Source organism: Pelmatolapia mariae, linkage group LG10_11, assembly GCF_036321145.2.
Source record: "Pelmatolapia mariae isolate MD_Pm_ZW linkage group LG10_11, Pm_UMD_F_2, whole genome shotgun sequence".
Classification (NCBI taxonomy): Eukaryota; Metazoa; Chordata; class Actinopteri; order Cichliformes; family Cichlidae; genus Pelmatolapia; species Pelmatolapia mariae.
Window position 1 is genome coordinate 58986923 of NC_086236.1, and position 7807 is coordinate 58994729.

The window sequence follows — 7807 nt, forward strand, 5'->3', positions numbered from 1 at the left end:
ACATCTTGAATTTATGGGGAGAAAGGAGTCTGGTAGGACGATGTTCCCTCTAAGCTGCGCACGTGCGCAATTGCGCACTGCTGGCACGGTCACTGTCTGCGTTGCGCACAAAAAAAAATCTAACCTGAATTGAAATTAAAAATTAAAACTTTAACAATTCTGTTTTGCAGTGTTGGTCAGTAAATGACTGGCTACTCCGTATGGGATTAGAACGATGCCACCTTATTCCATAGTCCAGCCAATAATGCGATTCACATTCGTATATACGCAGCTAATCAACGTGGTTGACAGGCTATGACAGCGTCCTTATGTGCCGACACCGGTGTTTTAGCGAGCAAAGCAGCATGGCTGATGTGGAGTGAAACCACGTTAATGACAACGTGTACAACCATTGGAGATATGAGCAGGACAGACGGAACAATTGACGGAAAAAGTGTGGACTTTATACCAGTTTTTAAATTGTGTTGATAGGCCACGTAAAACCAGAGGTATGATAAAAATATCTGCAATGTTTGGTTTTCTTCCTGAATACTATCGTTGTTTATATTTACTGTGGGAAGAAACGGTAAAAACGACGTTTTATAAGGAAAACGCTCGAAAGCGCTCTCCACCTGTGAGCAAAGACAAACCCCCACCCCCCTCTCCCTTTCCTATTCGTTCAAAAAAGTACCATGTCGACCAATGAAAAAATGATATGGCAACGTGGCATCTAGTTGTTAAGAAACGGGGGGAAGTTTTAGGAGTGACGGCGGTGTTTTGAGATGTGAGAGATTTGAGACGTTTAGCGCAAATCTTGTGTTAGTGTGTAGTGTAGTTAATAGGTTTGTTGTGTGTGTCAGAACAATGAGGCGACTGCTGAATGTTACAGGTGTTACAGAAGTGATGCATCAGGCCTGCAGGTATCTGGCTGTTGTTCTCCTTTATCTCATAGTGGACAGAATTAATTTTTTGGAGTGGCACAAATAATTTGTGTGGCATCAAATTTGATGCAGAACAGCTGATTGTTCTGTAAATAGTTTGAAATGTTTATTTAAAAACGCCTTGGCTGCATTTAAAAAAAATAGCTGCAAAAAACTTTTGTTTGCCAAACTGAGTTACTTTTTTGAAGAAGTAACTATATAATTAATTGCCCAGCATTGGTCATTATATACTATATTTTGCAGACAGAGAGTTACAGGACTCTCTCCCAGACCACAGACTCATACTCATAAAAAACACAAAGTCATAAAGTTGTGTTTTCGAAATTGGAGTTCAAGTTATTTTTACTTCCAATAGTGTTAACATACTACACAGGCCAATGGCTAGATTCTTTTTTTTACATTTTCATTGTAAGTGGGCTAAAGCAGTTTAAAAGTAGTCTAACATAAATGTAAATGCTGTAATTTGATTATTTTAATAAACCATGTAACTTGGATGGATTCGATGCTGGCGTGACCACAGTGCACACATCTGATGTCGCTCACAGTGGTCCAAAGGAACCGCTTAGGGAGTTTGTGTGTTCGCGCAGACACATGAAAAATTAGTGGGAACATTGGGATGATATGACGGCATTTTGAACAAATTTATGCAGATTTATGTTTTAAACTGCTCATCTACCCAGAGAGAGTTCACTCATCCATTTAATTCTTCACAAACAGGAAAAACACGGACGGCAGGCATTGCAATTCAGTTCAGTATTATTTCAGAGGTAAAAAAAATGGTGAAATGCTGTTTTTCTTTCTAGGGCAAAAATTTCAAACCTTTGTGGGTCTGATGGGGAAGAGAAGCTCTTGGGATTAACACTTTCATAAATCTACACTCACATCAGCTTACATCTGCCTGGTCAACTGTTGGTTTCATCCCCGCAGGAGCTCTGTGACCCGGCGTCGATTCAAGGCTGAAGATCGGAGAGAAAAACTACATTTCCATCCGTGTGATTTGTCTCCATTCAACTTTTATAGTCTGTACATATTATTTAATGTATAAAATATCACATTTAGTGCCATTGAAAATCGCCCTAACACTTAAAGTGCACAGAGCGACACCTAGTGGTAAAACAGTCTCCTATATTGTCATTATAGAAATCATTTAATAATTCAAAATTACCAGAGCACGTGTTTTAATTGAGGGGCTATAATAATAATAATAAAAAAAAGCATTCTTTTATGTCTATGTTTCCTTCACAAAACTGGTGTTCTAGCCTGCTGCGCTGATGGGACGAGGGTTACAGTTTTAACAGGTACACTCAAAACCAAAACAGAAAGGATTCGTTAATGCCTTGTCCTTTTCTTACTGTAGTGGCAATTGCTTTTGTTTGACAGACCAAACATCCCACAATTAAAAGTCCACAAGCCACTACTGCACTGAGATAATATTTCGTACGCAGGCAAAAGAAGTCCACTGTCCAAACTTGAAAGTTGCGTTTTTATGGGTTATTTATCCAGTTTGGCAAGCAATAACAAGATCCATTTTTTGTTACTTCCTCCTGCTTCTCCTGCTCTGGTAAAAAAAACCATAGGCCCACCCCAGTGCATGCTGGTCCTATACCAGTCTCTTTATTTATAGAAACAAAATGGCCCTACAGCTCTTACTAACTAATTTAACAAGGTAACATCAAACAAACAAAACATTGAAACAAAATATTAACCTACAAATAAACTTGTAAATAAACCCCAAAATATAAGTAAGCTAACAACAAACTTTAACTAATTTCAAAATAATAAAAATAAAGAACAAATAGCTCCAACACTTACTTTGATACACATTTGAAGGTCAGGTTAAATGTTCATATACTTTAACTTTTCCTGTAAACAAGTATTTCAACAGAAACTGATTGTACAGACTTAACTTGTGGGTATTTGTAGGGATGAACCGATTGTGAAACTGCGGGCCAACACAGATGTTTAAAGGTTGGGGAAATTTGGCCGCCATTTATAAAGATTATTGGTACATATTCCATATTCAGCATTTCATATCACTCTCTAACGATTTAATCAGCACAAAATTAAAGCAAAAGATAAACACTGGCGTGGCCGCAGGTAAATGATAAATCTACACACCCCAGTCATTTAAAAGCAACCTTGGTAAGAAAGAAAGCAGCAGATTTGGGGGTGGAGAACAGTATTTACTTGTAACAATAAAATAATAATAACATCAACAATAATAATTAAAATAATATGGGAAATAAACATTCCTTGAGGATGATGAAGAAGATAATGATGACTAGTTCTTAGGCAGCCAGGGGGCTCTGCAGAGGCTGTTCTGGCCTTACATGCACCCTCTAGCAGCTGGGAGCAGGAGCACGGCTGTGCTGGCAGACAGAGCAGGGACAGAAGAAGAGGGAGAGGAGAAGAGGGGAGGATAGAGGAAGATCGGGAGGAGGTGGGGTAATATCAGAGCCACACACTGGTGTCCTGACTGGCAACATTGGCAAACAAAACTTTCTTGAGTTGGGGTGGTCCTGCCGACTGTCCTTAAAAGATCTTGCCTTTCTTTTTGTTTTTCTCCAGGGTCCTGAAGAGGGGAGGATAGAGGAAGATCGGGAGGAGGTGGGGTAATATCTGAGCCACACACTGGTGTCCTGACTGGCAACACTGGCAAACAAAACTTTCTTGAGTTGGGGTGGTCCTGTCGACTGTCCTTAAAAGATCTTGCCTTTCTTTTTGTTTTTCTCCAGGGTCCTGAAGAAGAAGAGGGGAAAAGTTGGTGACACTTGTTCTACAAACACTTCATCTCTATTTATATATGTAGGTTATAACTGTGTAAAACAACAAACACCACTTTATTTGATGATTGCTGTTCAAAGTTCTTGACGCTCTGACATTGTGAACCTGGCCAAGGATAGAGACCCACAGTTCATCCGTAATATGAAAGGTAATGTCCTCTTCCCATTTAGATTTGATAGCAGCTACTGAAGAGCACTGTAAATTGGAAATTAAACTGTACAAGGCTGATATTATGCCCCTTGAGGTTGGGTAGACCATTAAAAAAAAAAGAAAGAAATCATCTACTGGATTGTATGGAGGTATTTGGGGGAATTCTGCTGTCACACTCTGCACGTAGTGTCTGGCCTGTAACAAACGAAAAAACTGAGCTGCAGCTATGGCAAATTTGGTGGATATTCGAGAGAAACTTGCAAATTGTCCATCTTCATATAAGTCTGCAAAGGATTTTAGGCCCTTTCTATGCCAGATATGAAAAGCATTATCTGCCATTGAGGGAACGAATAGGTGGTTTGCTGCAACAGGGCTTTGAAGTGAGAAAGCCCGGAGACCCAGACTCTTCCTAAACTGAGACCAGATTCTAAGAGACTGCTGGACAATTCTATTGTTACTGGGTAGAGGCAATGCCAAAGGGAGTGATGAACCTAAAGTCGCAGGTAGAGAAATTTTCCAACTTGAATATGACTCCATCGCAACCCAAACTGGTGGTGACGGTTCGAGATTGTAGTGTCTCCAATACAATAAACACCTGATATTGGCGGCCCAATAATAGTACTGGAAATTAGGGAGGCCTAAACCTCCAACCGGCTTGGGCTTTTGAAGAATAGATTTCTTCAATTTGGGGGGGTTTACCATTCCAAATAAATGAAGTGATTAGTGAGTCTAGAGATTTAAAAAAGGATTTTGGAATCAGGATAGGGAGGCATTGAAAAACATAACATACATTTTCACTGAGTTAATCCTACCTATTGTGGTGTGAGAGATTATAGCAGGAAGAATTTTTTCCAGCCTGTGTGCCAGTAGCTTAGACAGAATTTTAACATCCGTGTTTAACAGAAATATAGGCCTATAAGAAGCACAGTCAGTCAGGTCCTTGCCCTTCTTAAGTAACACTGTGATACAGGCCTGGTAGCATGATGAAGGAAGTGCCCCAGAGTCTAGCGACTACTTCGCAAAGGAAAGGAGCAAAATCGTCTCTGTAAACCAAAACTGAAGATTGAGCAGATTTGCATACTCACCAGACATGTTAGGAAGAGTTTGGTCTCGTCGTCGCGAACAAATATCGGTAACCCTTCCAAACTGATGGTTCGGCGATGCTGGACTATGTATGAGACCTAAAACAAGGAAATCAAATAAGACTCAGTCTCATTTATAAACCTACCTACCATTTTGTTTTTAAAACACATTAAGTGTTGTTGCTAAAAATACAGCCTTAAGAAAGATGTTAAAATTAGTTATTCCAGATAACTGCTCATGGTTTTGTCAGTTTTTTTTAAAGTAATTTTGATGCACAATCAATGTAGCACACCTATGACAACATTTATAACAAAAAGTGGCATGAGTGGGATGAGAGTTGAACTGTCCGTCATGACCTGCCATCTGCCAAACACACAGCGCTGCTTGTTAGCTTATAATCCCATTCAGGAGGACACACTTTTTGAAAACTAACAATTTTTATATATCAATTTGTGAACTTCAGGTTCATGCACAAGTTTTGCAATCAAGGTTATATGGTACTATTTACCTAAAAATGCAGCCAAGGCCTCAGGGGGTTTTTATATAACCATTTAAATCTATTTACAGAACAATCAGGTGTTCTGCATCAAATAAGAAGGCACACAAATTATTTGTGCCAGTCCAAAAAAATAGTTTGTGTTCAGTATAAGACAGAAGAGAACACACAGGCCTAAACCCTGCAGGTCTGACAGCAGGAGGTGGATAAATCCTGTTTTCTATGTGGGAACAGCGTTTACACTGGAATCTGCCTTTGATGGCTTTTTTGGAGCAAATGTGACAATCAGCAGTATAACTGACACACACTACAAAACAATAACTACACAACACACTAACTCTAGCCTCCAAACACGCTAAACGTCACTAATGTCTCACATATGAAAACTCGCGCTCTCTTTCTTTTGCTCGCCCGCTTTCCGTCGCGGGTCTCACTCCTAAAACTTCCTTCTCCCTAAACAACCAAGTGCCACATGTTGCCCTATCATTTTCTTTGATTGGCTGACATGGTCAACTCTAACACCAATAGGGAAGGAGTGTTTTTTGTTTTTCTTTCTTTTACTGGCAAGTGGAGAGTGTTTGCTAGCGTGGTCCGCAGAAAACGCAGTTTTTGCCGTTCTTCCCGCTGTAAAGACTGTTTTGTTCAGAGAAAACAAAACATCGCGTGTATTTTTTATCATAACTCTGGTTTTACATGGCCTATCGAAACAATTCAAAAACTGCTGTATAGATTGACGTCCGCACTTTCGACCCAAATTGAAACAGAGACTGGGTCGCTGCATCTTGTAGCTGTGTCGTCTTAAATTGGTCATGTGATTTTGACGTGCCGGCGCGTCCGTCAACCCCAGAGGGTCTGTTTGATATGACTCGTGCAGACTCTAGTTTGCCTTCGTATTTAAAATACCCCCATATTTACTGCTCTGTAGCGGCTTCTCTGATCTTCCTCTCCCTCCTGCCTGTGTGTTTGGTGGAGCTAGCTGGCCATGAGGACTCCACCACCCCATTCACACACAAACTAAACCACATATTTTATTGACTAAATATGATTTGAACAAATTAAACGACATGGCAGCGGGCGCCCCCGAAATTATTATTATTATTTTTAAAGCGGCGGGGGTTTGTCGCCCATGGTCGTCAGCCATGAGCGAGCTAGCCTATTTTGTCGGGTTTTTTTTCGTTCGGTGGTATGGCAGCCACAACCTGCACTTCATGAAATACACGTAGGGGGTGTCTCGCAAACTTGTCAGACATGAACGCGCCTGTTTGGTAGGGACGTTTGTCGGATTTTCATTGTTTTGTGACATGGCGATTTTTATACGAAAACTTTAAAGCACTATTTTATGATGGAAAACATTCAAGTTGCTCACGAGGGCATTCAAGCAGCACGATTGAGAAAAACAGCCTAGGGGGAATCTTAAATGATGTAGTAATCACATATAAATACACAAGTTGAGATGAACACCTTAGCTGCATCCAGCTTCTGGTGTAAGAAGCCTCGTGTTCGCATTAAGGCAGACGGCCAGGTGGCTTTCAGTCCTTGCCAAAGTTCAAAGTAGACCCCGTAGTATCCAAAAATATGAGATGCGCATGCGTGCTCAGGCACAGAAAGGCGCCAACAGCTTCAACTCATGTAAAACTTGAATTCATTCATTTTGCCAGCAATAAATTTCATCTGAGACCAACTTTTGCTCCAAAACGTTAAAGGATTAGTTGAAACCCTTAATGTATTTGAGTTTATGGGGCAACTCAGCTTTTATTGTTGAATTGTGAAAGAAATGACTGTAAGCTCAGCAATTGCAAGTTTTATTTTAATTAAAATAAAATTATTTTAATTGAGGGGCTATAATAATAATAATAAAAGCATTCTTTTATGTTTGTTTCCGTCACAAAACTGGTGTTCTCCCCACTTCATAATGAGCACATGTTTTCTCATAATAAATCCATCTTACTCTTCAATATCACAGGTTTATTAAGTGACTTTGTACATTACAAATGAAAAATAAAATGAAAAATACAGAGATGGAGTACATAGCCAAAGCAAAATGTGGTGTTGACTCTTCATTTCCCACTGATCGTTTCCGCAGAGTAACTGAAATAACGTGGGCCGTTTTTATTTTATTTTTTTCAATGTGTCCAGAATCACTGTTAATATTTGGAAGTGTTTTTCTTTAACAGTGGACACGCAGCTGTCAAGTCTCTGAGGATTTTTCTAAACATACAAAAGAAGGTATTACTTCAGCTGGCTCGGTATATATAAAAATAACCTAAGGTGAAATATAACACTTATGACAATATAAATGGTGGTCCGAGGCTAGTGAACATAGCTAAACACACAGGAAAAAGAAAGCGTTATATTTCAGGAAAAAAAAGAAGCT